This window comes from Monodelphis domestica, chromosome 5, assembly GCF_027887165.1.
Source record: "Monodelphis domestica isolate mMonDom1 chromosome 5, mMonDom1.pri, whole genome shotgun sequence".
NCBI lineage: Eukaryota > Metazoa > Chordata > Mammalia > Didelphimorphia > Didelphidae > Monodelphis > Monodelphis domestica.
Genome location: NC_077231.1, coordinates 77,550,448 through 77,564,580, shown reverse-complemented (window position 1 = coordinate 77,564,580; position 14,133 = coordinate 77,550,448). Strand labels below are relative to the sequence as shown.

The 14,133-nt window shown below is 40.5% G+C and overlaps 1 long non-coding RNA gene across 1 annotated transcript; it reads left to right on the top strand.

Moving 5' to 3' along the window:
* The first annotated feature begins 4,678 nt into the window (after positions 1-4,678).
* On the top strand, positions 4,679-13,874 carry LOC103098765 (uncharacterized). The gene is made up of 2 exons (XR_472494.3): positions 4,679-4,761; positions 13,616-13,874. It is a non-coding gene; the product is annotated as an uncharacterized LOC103098765 (long non-coding RNA).
* The last annotated feature ends 259 nt before the right edge of the window (positions 13,875-14,133 follow it).

Here is a 14,133-nt window from a genome sequence, read left to right as displayed (position 1 = left end):
AGGCCTTAGTTTTAGATCAGAAGAGGATGACCAGGGAAGGAAAACAAGTTGAACAAATCCTAAGAGGAATTCTATTGTGAAGCATAAGCATTCATTGACTTAAAAAAGAAAAGAAAAGAAAGGAAAGGAAAGGAAAAGAAAAGAAAAGAAAAGAAAAGAAAAGAAAAGAAAAGAAAGGAAAGGAAAGGAAAGGAAAGGAAAGGAAAAGAAAAGAAGAGAAAAGAAAGGAAGAGAAAGGAAAGGAAAGGAAAGGAAAAGAAGAGAAAAGAAAGGAAGAGAAAGGAAAAGAAAGGAAAAGAAAAAAGTCTAGAACCTCACAAATATAAATGCAAAAATGGTGTCTTGGAAAAGGCCTTGCTTTGAACTGCACAGTGTTAAAGGTAAACACCATTTCTTTCACTAGACAGACACTAATGGATTTAATGAAGGTAGAAAAAGCTTAATTCAAACAAAAGGATGAAGTATAAACAGGGCCCTAATTAATGGGCTCTTTGGTCTTCAGAGTTCACCACATTAATCTTTGACCTTGACACTGTTGAACAGCTGGTACCCTATGGATTATCTACTTTAAGGATTACCCCTAACAAATATTTATGGAATCAGAGGTTTAGTATGAAAAGGATCTTCATTTTACAGATAACAATAGCAGCTACTATTTATATAGTACTTTCTCCTTGTTGCCCTTTACTCATACAGAATCTATAACCACTGAAGAACTTCTAGGAGTAGATAGGCCATGGGACCTGGAATTGGGCAGACCTGGACTCAAATCCTTCCCAGGGATTGACTCACTATAAAGCCCTGCATAAATTATTTATCTGCTCTGTACCTTAGTTTCTTCATCTGTAAAATGAAACAGTTGGACTCTTTGCCTCCAAGGACTCTTCCAACTCTACATCCATGATACTATAATCCTATCCAGGGAAATGTATGAACCAGGAAATTAAATTTGCCTAATACGGTCATATCCATTTTTGTTGCTTAGTCATTTTTCAGTCATTTCTGACTCTTTGTGATCCTTTTGGGGTCTGTCTTGGCAGAGATCTTGGAGTGGTTTCCTACTCTAGCTCATTTTACAGATGAGGAAAATGAGGCCAACACAACTTAAATTTCAGTTGTGTCTCACTCTTCATGACCCTATTTGGGTTTTCTTGGCAAAGATCCTGGGATGGTTTGCCATTTCCTTCTCTAGTTCATTTCACAGAGAAAGAAACCAAGACAAACATGATTAAGTGACTTGCTCAGGGTCACACAGCTAGCAAGTGTCTGAGGCCATTACAATGCCAAATAAGAAGGATCTCTTTATTATCTGCTCCTGTTACAAGCACAGATCATTTGGAGTTAGCCAGAGAACTTAGTGTTTTTTCTCCTCCTCCCATCTCACTAAATTCTGTAATTCTGGGTGGGTAGGTTTTGTAGTCCTCATTTTACAGGTAAAGACAACAAGGCACAAGAGTTTAAGCAATGTTGTCTGTATTTGTGGGATGGGGTTAGGGGCATGGGGTATAGATGACAGGTGGCCGAGTTGGTGAACAGCTCTAGGTCTACGTGTGTGTGTGTGTGTGTGTGTGTGTGTGTGTCACAGTTGTACCATACTACTTTCCAAAGAAAAAGGCTTCTAGCCAATGGTTTCTTTAAATTTGACCTGGATAGAAAGGGACGTGTTCAAAGAAAGGAAAAAGAGATAATTCTATATTCTCTATGGCTAAGGTTTTTTTTTTTCTCTTTCTCACAACAACCCCATTTGGCTACACAAATCGTAACTGATGGGATGCTTGGGAGGGCAAGACACCAAGGGTTCCTTCCCACATTCCCACTGTGTGGCTCTTAGCCAATCAATTCTCGAAAGATCATAGGATGAGTCAGAGGTAGTTGGGACCTTTGAGACATGTAGTCATAAGAACCATCAATTTACAGCTGGGGGGAACCTTGGAAGTTATCATTAGAAGCCCAGAATCATAAGTTTAGAATTGGAAGGGACCGCAGAGACCATCTTTTTCTTAGAATCCAATCCTTTCATTTTACTTATAGTATATGTAGACTTGGTGCAACTGGATAGTACAGTGGCTGGAGTGCTGGTCTGGAGTCAGGAAGACTGAATTCAAATATGGCCTCCAACAGCTACTAGCTGGGTAACCATGGGCAAGTCACTTAACCCTCTTTGCCTCAGTTTCCTCAACAGTAAAAGGAGTGAAAGAAGGAAATGGCAAACCACTCCAGTATCCCTGCCAAGAAAACCCTGAATGGGGTCACAAAGAGTCAGACACAACTGAAATGAGTGGATACTAGCAGTACAGAGCCTCTAGAATAATTCTTCCAAACCTACACTCAAATTAGCAGGTCAGATCCTCAAAGTCAAGGAGATCTGAGCTTAAATCTGGCCTTACACACTTCCTAACTATACAACTCTAGGCAAGTCACTTAATCACTGACTTCCTCAAACTCCTTATCTCTAAATTGAAGATAATAACAGAGCCCTCTAATCTGAGACTTCTGGAAGTTGGATTATTCTTTTTCTCTGTAAGGAAGCAATAACTCCTCATCCTCACTATGAAAAAACAAGCCTACTTGATTATGGTTTCATTAATCCTTCAGTACAAGAGAGAAGCAACTCTCCTTCAGCCTTTCATTAGGAAATTCCCTTTTTGGTCACCTCCATTTCTACTCATGGGCTGACCCAGGCTTATTGAAATCCTAAGTGTTGCATCATGCCCACATCCAATGCACATGGAAGACTTGTAGAGTGGAGAGAGGACTAGCTTTAGAGTCAGAAGACTTGAGTTGAGATCCCAACTCAGATATTTTCTACCTATGTCACCTTGGATAAGTCATTTCATCTTTTCTGGGTAAAGATGAGTTTTCTCACCTCTAAAATGAGAGGGTTGGACTAGACAACCTCAAAAGATTCTCCTAGCTCTGAATCCTTTATCCTACGTGATCCCCTCTTTTTTCAAATTCTAAGGTCAAGTCCTAAATCTTGGTTGAAGACTGGGGATCAAAAGATCAGAGATTGAGAGCTGTAAGGAGCCTTAGAGCCCAATGGGTACAACCTGATTTTATAGATGAGGAAACTCAAATCCAGAAAGGTAGTAACTCATTCCAGTCTCCAAGGATAGCATGTGCCAGAGCTGGGTACATAGACATTTACCAGCCATGTGACCTTGAGCAAATTACGTAAACTCTTTGGGCATTAGTTTTTTCATCTGCCATCTTCCCAATGGCCTATGCTGCTGTTCTGTCAAGAAATGACAAATATAATGGATACAGAGAAGTATGGAAAGAGAGACACAAACTAAAACAAAACATAACAACCAGATCCAAGCTCTCTCCTGGATACTTTTTTCTCTTAGCCAAGTGGCATAGCCCATGTGTTCATAAATAGAATTTGTTAGCATTTTGGAAGACTTTTTGTCATTTGGACATTTTGGGTATTTTGGAAGGTGTCATGCTGTCTGACACCAAATCGTGGAGGGATTCATACCTCTTCTCCATCACAAAAAGTTTCCAATCATAGAAAAGCCAGTATTTAAAGATCTGGTTTCTAAACCTTAGGGCTTATCACTGTCTCATCCCTCCCTCATCATTGCCACCCTTAGCACCCTTATCAGTAAATCTTTATATTTGTCTTTAAGTTCCTACCTTCTTCCTTGTTTCAATTCTAACTTAGAAGAATAGCAAGGGTTTCAGCAATCAGTATTAAGTGACTTGCCTAAGGTCACACAGCCAGGAAGTGCCTGAAGGAAGATTTGAACCCAGGTCCTCCCAACTCCAGGCCTGGCTCTCTATCCACTGTGTTACCTAACTGCCCTATATAGTGATCTTTCTTTTGAAATTTTATGCTGTTTGTTTGGCTCTTAATTATGAACTATTTTGTGCACTTTCATTTTTAACATAATAACTATAACTCACTTCTCTATACATTTACATGACCTTGTTGTTGTCATTGTTGTTGAGTCATTACAGTCCTCTTCCAACTCTTTCTGACCCCATTTGGGGTTTTCTTGGGAAAGATACTGGAGTAGTTTGCCATTTCCCTCTCCAGCACATTTTGACAAGTGAGGAACTGAGGCAAACAGGGTTAAATGACTTGCCCAGGGTCACATAGCTGGGATCTGAGGCCGGATTTCAATTGATGAAGATGGGTCTTCCTGTTTCCAAGCCCAGTGCCCTAGTCACTGCACCACCTAGCTAGCTACCCCTTATATTGCTGTAGTCATCATCTAGTCTTGTTTTCTCTGTCTGCTTACATTTTGTATCTTTGTGTATATTTTTCCATACTTCTCTGTATTTAACGTTAAAAGGTGTTTTTCTTTCAAAAAAGCCCATGAGATGAGGAGTACGCTCATTCTAATCCCCATTTTGCAAGTATTCTAATAACTAGAACTTTCTATTAGCCAGCACTTTCATGCATCTGTCGCTGCACCATCATGTCTAGAAGAATGATACTAAAATATCAATTGAAATGATTTTTTAAGATGGATTTAGTATCATTATTGAAATAAATATATTGTATTATCTTGTAATTCTTTGGAAATTGATGGTTCATATAGAGCATTCCAGTTCTGAATTAATATTGCTTTAGTCACTGCTATGGTAACCAAGAGGATAATTCACCATCCCCATCCCATCATCCCCTTAGTGTGTTGCTATGGCTACCTCTGTTGGACTAGTGGTTCAGAAGCCTCAAGGATAAAGAGCAGATGAAAAGCCAGGAACAGTGGTTAATGAGCTAATTAGCATTTGAAAAGGCAGTATAGAGAGGTGAGAACACTTTGGAGCCCACAAGTCAAGTAACCTATAAGGGGGTTGTCAGAGTTTCTCTAAAACTTCAGGACCTGCTGGGTTTACCTTTAGCTCTCTCTCAAATCATTCTTTTCTATTTCCCTCTCTTACTACCTTTTCATCTCTCTTACTGATGCTTCTTCGTCTTTGTTTCTCTTCCCTTCTTGTCTCTCCTTGCATACAAGGGAATGTGAGTACCCTCTCTCCCTTCCTCCCTGATTCTCTCTTTCTCCCTTCTTCCTTAATTTATCATAACATAAGATTCATTTCAACAAATAGTAATAGTAATAACTAAAGTTCAGGCCAAATTTGAACCCAATACCTTCTGTCTCTGGGCCTGACTCTCTATCATCTAGCTGCCCCCAAAATCCTTTACACATGTTAACTCATTTGATTTTGTAAAGACTGACTAAATGCATAATATTCTTCTAGGTGCTCAAGATAAAAGAAGAAAAGTCATATTGTGCCTGCCCTAAAGTAGCTTCTATCTTACTTGCATATTTTCTTAAATATTTCTCACAATTATAGTTTTTAAATTTCTATTTTGCTTTTAAAAATATATGTATGTTTTGTCATTTTTTATAACCAGAATTTACCCATTCCTTCCCAGAAAACCATCCCCAATAACAAATAGCAGCATCTTTCTTCTTTGGAGCTGGGTTTGTTCTTTATCATTTTGCAACATCCTTTTCTGATTTAATTTTGTAATCACTCTTTCTTTTTCATGTTTGTTTTTTAAACCCTTACCTTACATCTTGGAATCAATATTATGTATTGGTTACAAGGCAGAAGAGTGGTAAGGGCTAGGCAATGGGGGTTAAGTGACTTGCCCAGGGTCACACAGCTGGGAAGTGTCTGAGGTCAAATTTGAACCCAGGACCTCCCACCTCTAGGCCTGGCTCTCAATCCACTGAACCACCCAGCTGCCCCCCCCTTTCCTTTTTATGTTGCTGAAGTCATTGTGAAAGATATTTTCTCTGTTCATTTTTATTTTGTATCAGTTTACACATATCTTTCCATACTTCTTTATATTCATCATATTTGTCATTTCTTAATGGCACAGTGATATTCCATTACGTTCAAGTATCACAACACATTTATCCATTCCCCAGTTGATGGGAATCTATTTTATTTCTAATTCTTTGCTATTACAAAAAGTGCTGCTATAAAAAATTTTGACATATGTGAGGGTTTACTTCTTAATGACCTCCTTGGGATATAAGCCTAGTAATGGAGTTTCTGAATATGGTTATTTTTAACATTTTATTTGTGTACATTAGTTGCATATTTGATTTCCAAAATGGTCATACAGATTTACAGCTCCATCAACAATGAACTAGTGTGCTATTATCCCACAATCTCTCCAGCATGGATGTCTCCCATCTTTTGTCAACTTTGTCAATTCGTTTATTATCGGATTTTTCAGTTGTATAATTTCCCATCCTCCCATCCCACCATAGAAAAATCATGAACTGATACAGAGGGAAGGAAGCAAAATGAGTAATGTATGCAGTAACAACAATGGTATAAAGACAAACTATTTGGAAAAACTTCTTTTCTTCCTTTCTCTCTTGTTCTTCTTTTTGATGCTTAGTGTGAGGACTTAGAGTGAGAAAAAATAAATATCTGTTCATTGAAAGAAAAATTGTAAAGTGCCTTTAAAAACTTGAGCTCATTACTATGAAGAGAGAACAGACATTTACATGTAGCCAGTGTCTCATTTTTTCTTCTATCATTGGCCATTAGTAGAAAAAATGTTCCCAATCCTTACTATATCCAATATTTTTTGGTAATTCTCTTTTAACCAAAAATCGTGATTGACCAAATCAAGTCTCTCCCATGGCATCCCCGACAACAGAGCTAGGTTTATGTAGATCTTTCTTCCTCAGAGAATTTGTCTCTGAACATGACTATTACACAGAGTCTCTTGGATCGCTTCCTCTATGTCCCAGGGTTCAGTGGTGAGAGGAGGCTGTGGCACTGAGTGAGAAGATCTCCTAGGGCCTGTCTCACATTAGGAATATTCCCAATACTCTCAATGAGGACCTGAAGCCTCTGTCTCATTCTGGATGTGAGCAAAGACTGGGTTTGGGCAATGTCTCTGGGGGTGTCTGAACTGAGGTGTCTGCTCATACAGAATGATGGGTCCATTGGTTGTCCCATGATTGACCAGTCCTTGACCATTGATGGAGGGTAAAGGGCAATCCTCCGGGGTTTCCCCAGAACCCAAGCAGCGCAAAGGGAGTTAGAGAGGAAGCCTCCATCCAATCCACTCAATTCTGTTTTGCAATGGAGCTCATAAGCCAAGGACAGATTTAAAATGGCGACTTTCCCTTGATGGGCCATGTTGTCAGGTGGTATTCTGCTATGAATCAAGTGAGAAGCATTTAATAAGTACATATATACATACTTGGCACTCTGTCTGTGTGTTTACACATATGTATGTGGAGCTGGCTATATGTGTATTGTATAAATATGTACACACAGCACTGTATTAGTCATTGGAAATTTACAGACAAATGTGGTAAGATTCTTGCTCTCAATGGTTCACATCCTGTCCACACACACACACACACACACACACACAATTATGTACAAAATGAGTCCATGGGCTTTTTGCTGGGTCCTAAGAGCCAGAGAAGATCAGGAAAAGCTTCTTGTATGTCTGAGGAGATGATTGAGCTGAATTTTGAAAGTGATGAAGGGTCCTAAGAGGGTTGAGGAGGAGGAGGAGGAGGAGGAGGAGGAGGTGTACTTTAGGGATGTCAGTGCAAATGTGCAGAGATCAGAAATGGTGAGGGACGGGTGATGAACTGCAAGGAGCACGGTTTGTCTAAACCATGTACTCCAGTAATAGGGTCAGTTATGTTCCAGGCTTGCTTGGATTTAGTGGGAAGACTATAGAATTTAGAGTTGAGAAAAAACTGGGAAGAAAATGCATTGAAAAGGGGGCAGCTGGGTAGCTCAGTGGATTAAGAGCCAGTCCTAGAGACGGGAGGTCCTAGGTTCAAATATGACCTCAGCCACTTCCTAGCTGTGTGACCCTGGGCAAGTCACTTGACCCCCATTGCCTAGCCCTTACCACTCTTCTGCCTTGGAGCCAATATTGGCTCCAAGACGGAAGGTAAGGGTTTAAAAAAAAAAGAAAGAAAATGCATTGAAAGAGTTCTGTGGCAGCAAAAAGAGTCCTGATATCAGAGTCACAGGACCTGGGTCCAGATCCTATCTCTGTCACTTGCTGCTGGTGTGAACGTGGCTAAGAAATTTAATCTCCCTGGGCTTCACTTTCTTCATCTGTAAATGAAGAGTGTGGACTAAATGGCTTCCAAAGTCCCTTCCATCTCTAACTCTGTGAGCCTAGGTTCAAATCATGGAATTAAGAAGACTCCTCTTGTTGAATTCAAATCCAGCCTCAGACACTTACTCACTGTGTGACCCTGGGTAAGTCTCTTAATCGTGTTTGCCTCTGTTTCCTCACCTGTTAAAAAAGACCTGGAGAAGGAAATGGCAAACCACTCCAGTATCTTAGTGAAGAAAATCCTAATTGGGGTCACAAAGACTCAGAATGGACTGAAAAACAACTGAACAAAAATAATACTCTTGCTCTATGACCTTGGACAAGTCATTTCCTTTCTTTGAAACTCCATTTTCTTCCCTGTAAAATGAGGGGGCCAGACTAGATGACATTTCTCGCTCCAAATCCTCGTCTCCTCTGACCTCTAATATTCAGCCCATGAAGCAAAATCTCTGGTAAGTATAGTGGCTGCTTCAAATCCATCTGCACCCATTGAGATTCAGTGTGGACTCTTCTGAAAAGGGCATTGGAAACTCCTCCCAGCCAGGGAAGCAAAGCTGCTAAATATAGCCTCCAGTCCAGTCCAGGCTTTCTGCAGATCCTTGCTGGAGGAAAGCCATTTTTATTGAGTGAATTTCCAAGAAAGCAGTTGACAAACTTGGCAGTGCTATTCCTGGAAATGTTCAATAGGTCATCTTCTGGAAGGAGCTGCCGCCCAATGCCGGATCTGAACGGAGCTGCCCTCCCCTCTCCCAGCATGTGCCCCAGATGCTCCTGCCCACCAACAGTCCCCCAAATGCTGTGGGCCTGTCAACTGGCCCCAAGCCCAGGGGGGGCCAGTAGCATGCACCGAGTCTAATTTCCTTTCTGGCAAGGAGGCCGTCACGGTTATGCCTCTGCCAGTGAGCTTGCTGTGAATTGAAGACAGGCGGCCTGTGCTGATAAATTATAAAACACATCTCCTCAATCTGATGCCCCAGACGCCCCACCAACAGCTCCGAGGGGAGACTGAGCCACAGACAAGAGAGCGCCGGAGACAACTGAAGTTAGCGGCTGCAGGTCCCTACTAGAAAAGAGGGGAGCAGAGGCTGACTCTAGGCACAAGGCTCGCTGGCATTCCCCAGACAGGCTGGAATTCCCTGCTGGTGCTGAGTAATAGGACTCAGGAAAGGAGACAGAGAGCCATAGTTGAACTCAGGGAAGGGAGAACCAAGAGAATCATCATTGTTAACCAACCTATTGGGTGACTCTGGGCAAAATAGTCTCCCTGGGGTGAATTTCTCCATCAATGTCAGGTGATGTGGAGGCAATAGACAAGAGTATTGTACTTGGAATCAGGATGACCCAGATTCAAATCCTCCCTCAGATACATTATCAGTGGTGTGCCACTGGGCAAGCCAAATAAATAACTGTCCGTGGGCCACAATTATCAGCCCAACAGCCTAGGACCATGGGCTTTAAACATAGGTTGTAACTCCTGTAGTGATCGTGGGATTGTAGATTTAGCCCTTTTCCATAAAATAGGATAATAAAGTAATACTTCCTTTATAGAGTTGTTTGGAGGCTTAAATGAGATTATGGGTACAAAATGACTTGAGAACTGTAAAAGCACCATAGAAATGTGAATTATTATTAACTCTAAAATGAGATGAATTGCGTGGCTTTCTTATTTACTTAGGAAGAGCAACCGACAACATTTATGAAACACCTTTATTTATTTAAACACCTGCTGTTTATTTATTTTCTTTGCTAAGCTTTGGCATTCATTCCACTGGACTGTTTCAGGACCAGAATTTCCCATCTGGATCCATGCAGCCTCTCTTTGTGACTGATTTTTATTCATTCAACACCTACTATATAACATTCATTTTTAGAGACCTTCCCTTCTACCTCAGTATCGGTTCTAAGGCAGAAGAGCAATCAGGGTGAAGGGACTGACTTAGCCAGAGTCACACAACTAGAAGTGTCTGAGGCCAGATTGGAGCCCAAGTTCTCCCAACTCCAGGCCTGATGCTCTCTCCATAACATTCACTTGATACCACTCTCCAAGGAGATAATTCCTGTGAAAGCATATTGAAAACGATAGTGTTCTGGAAACATGCACATATATAACACAACTTTGTACGGGTTTGTGTGTGTATGTGTGTACATATGTATAAAAACACACATATATATTCCAATAATAGCATAATTATCATTAGTCTTGATAGGACACTTTAAGGTTTGCAAAGCATCTTATAAATACTATTTCATTTTTATCCTCCCAACAATTCTTCATTTTATAGATGAGGAAACTGAGGCAGTCAGAGGCTAAGGCACTTGCCAGGGTCACCCAATTAGGAAGTGTCTGAGGCAGGATTTGACTTCAGGACTTCTGACTCCAGACCTACTACTTTAATCAGCAAGTCAAGCTTTCCATGTTGAGGGTTAATCAAGATGGCAGGTGGGAAAAGCCATCCATAATGATACATTCAAACTCTTTGGTTCTTCCTGAAGTCTGAACTAAGATTGGATCTTGTGGCTTCAAAGAAGGAGATTTGTAAACACAAGTCAGTGCCTTATCTGATCTGATTTAAAAATCAGGTGATTTTGTGCTTTTTTAGTGTCACCTTGCCAAGAGCTTGGCTTAATTCCTATGAGAAGATCAGAGGGAGTTTAGTCACAATTAGGACCATGAAGAGAGGTATGCATGGAACCAGACTGGAAATTCTGGTCCTGAAACAGCCCAGTCGAGTGAAAGACAAATCCTGGCAAAATAAATAAATAAATAAATAAACATACTTCTATGGGTTGTAATTATCAGCCCAATAGTCTAGGACCATGGGCTTTGAAGATGGGTTATGCCTTTCTCCTGTACTAATACCTCTTTTTTGTTTACAAAAGTCTTACCTTCCCTCTCAGAATCAATACTTTGTATTGGTTCCAAAATAGAAGAGAAGTAAGGGCTAGGCAGTGGGGGTTAAGTGACTTGCCCAAGGTCACACAGCTGGAGAAATGTCTAAAGCCATATTTGAACCTAGGACCTCCCATCTCTAGGCCTGGCACTCTATCTGAGTCACCTAAGTTCCCCTGTAATAATACTTCTTTGACTGAGTTAAAGAATTTATCAATTAATCCAAGGTATAAACCAAATGCAAACAGCCTAATTTATCAAGTTGGAAAGACAAGAAGTGCTTCAGCAATTGGGCAAAATCAGATTATTAAATGTGTTGTAATTAGTTGAAAAAGTTATAACAGATCTCTGGGCCCTGATGAGATTTCAGCATGAGTATTCCAGAAACTGAAGAATTGAATTGGGGGGCAAGACTGTTTACATCTGTAACCAGAGGGCAGCAAGTGGGAAAGGGAAGATAAGCATTTATTGAGTCACCTAACTCACTAGGTTGTTATAAAGATCAAATGGGATAATATTTGTTCTTAGGACAGGCATGAGGTAGGTGCTATTATTATCCCCATTTTAGAGTGGGGGAAACTGAGGCAGAGAGTAGTTAAGTGACTTAACCAAAGTCGCACGGCTAGTAAAATCTGAGGTTAGATTAGAATATCTTACTGCTGACTCACTTACCTGCCTCTGATGGGAGGGAAGGAAGAAATAGAGTTCAAAGGACTTTTCTTCTACTTCTATCACATTGACAAAGTCACCAAAGAGACTGGACAAGTAACAAATAATATATCCAGCCAGTGTCTGAGAGAGAACAATAGAAGAAAAAAAAACCAACAGAGGAAAGGCACATCCAGGGAGTATAGCCTCTTCAGAATAGAGAGAATGTATAGGAATAAAATTACTCTGAGTCCTGAAGAGAACTGTACCCATTTTAGGGAGAACTTCATGAGGACTAAACCAGGAGTTAGGTTTCTCCTTTGGAATATAAGCTCTCTAACCTGAAGCCTACTTGCCTTTGGATTCCATATGTACTTACAGAAGGGTGTTTCAGAGATTTTTGCGGGGATGTTTTTGTGCTAGCTGTCCTCATCAAATCATCTTAATAAATACCCCTATTTATAAACTCATTAAGTCACTGTCTGGTAATTAACAGGTTGTAACCTGATGGGGGCTCATGAATGACAGACAGTACTTTAAAACCATCCAAATCTCTCAGGGTTACTTCTATAACTTTGAAAGAATATGTGGTCTGCTGTCCTTTGGGAACCCAACCTGCCAGTCTAAGTGAGATCTGGAGAAAGTAGCCTGGAAGAGGTGAGATATGAGGGTGTATATATTAAACAGGGCAGCTAGGTGGCATAGTGGATACTGTGCTGGGTCTGAAGTCAGGAAGACTCATCTTGTTGAGTACAAATTAGCCTCAGACACTTATTAGCTATGTGACATTGGGCAAGTCATTTAACTCTGTTTGCTTCAATTTCTTCATTTGTAAAATGAATTGTGAAAAGGAAGTAGAAAATTAATCTAGAATATCTGGCACAAAAACCTCAAATGGGGGTCATAGAGAGTCGGATAAAACTAAACAACAAAACATAATAAATATACACATGTACATGTAAACACATACATACATGAACTTGAGAAATACTACAATATTGTTGGAAGCATCCTGATTTGGAAAGGTCCTGCACTGATTCAGAGCTGCAACAACTCTGGAATTTATACTTTTGATGGAGAAGCAAGAGATTAATTGGTTTGCTCACTGTCACTTAGCTGGTGCGTATCAGTGACAAGATCTGAACCCATGTCTTCCTGACTCTGCCACACTGCCTTCCATACTCTGTACGCATCTATTCAAAAGCAAAAGCAGCAACAACCTACAGAAGGACTCTGTCCCTTTAAATGTCCTTCGTTATTATATAATCTTCTGGCTTGCTTCCCTGCATGAGCTTTCAAAGAACTATAAAGAAATCTTTAAAGACTAATATTTCTCCAGTTCATACTGGCACACATGTCCAAAGTAAAAGTTCCTAGACTGTAAGAAACCAGAGCTGTGGAGTCTGTGTTTCAAAAAGTGGGAGGTGGGAGGTAGTGAGACCTTGACTCTGCAGTTACGTGGTTTTTTGGTTTGGTTTGGTTTGGTTTTTTCCAGGATCCAGGATCCTATTTAGATTACCAAGGCGCACATCAACATTTTGTGGCCCTTCTCTTTCCTGGTAACACATCCATCTTGTCGATTCAAGGACATGTTTGCATTGAGAAACTCGACACCCATGATTAATCAAAGGGGAAACAAAAACAACTCCATTTGTTCATACTGGGACCATCTGACATTCTTCTAGGAAAAACCCGATTCTTGAATTCCATGAACTGCTCCCTGAGAGGGATGAGGGATGCCAAGGAGGCTTATTCCCTAATAGTTCCTTCACTTAAACTGCCATCTTATGTACTCTAAGGCAATCCAATCCAATAGGTGTTTATTAAATATTCACAACGCTCAGGATTCTACGCTGATGCTACCAGGAACACAAAAACGACAACAACAGAAGCTCTCCTCACCTTCAAGAAGCTCTCCTTAGAATAGCCCCATCTTCAAAGCCCATGGCCCTGGGCTATTGACATTATTGTAACCCACAAAAATTTTTATTTTCTAGGTCTTGGCATTCACTCCTCTCGATTGTTCCAGGATCAAAATTTCCAGTCTGGTTCTAAACATCCCTCTTCCTGCAGTACTACTTTGAGGGATTAGACCTTGCTGTCGACAAAGAGACGGTGAACAGCACAAAATGGAAGAAAGAATGACCTCAAAACCAGACCTGAAAAGACACTGACCTAAAACAAGCTTGCAAAGGTCATTATTTGAAGTCCTAATGCCTCACAAAGATCTTGAATATCATTATGGCTTGTCCCACCTGTCATCTCTATTTGTCCTTAGTGATAGAAAGCTTAACTTTTGAAACTTGTTTATGACCTCAGAGTATCTCAATTACACAGAGCCTAGAGCCTGATAACCCAACACTCCACCATTTAAATGGAGGTGAGATATCATTCATAGGGACGATCCTTCCATCAGTGTAGTTGACGATGGCAAATTAATGGATAAAGATAACGAATACTGGGGAAAGGGTGGCAAATGATGGGTGGCAAAGCTGTAACTAAGACAGAACAAGTG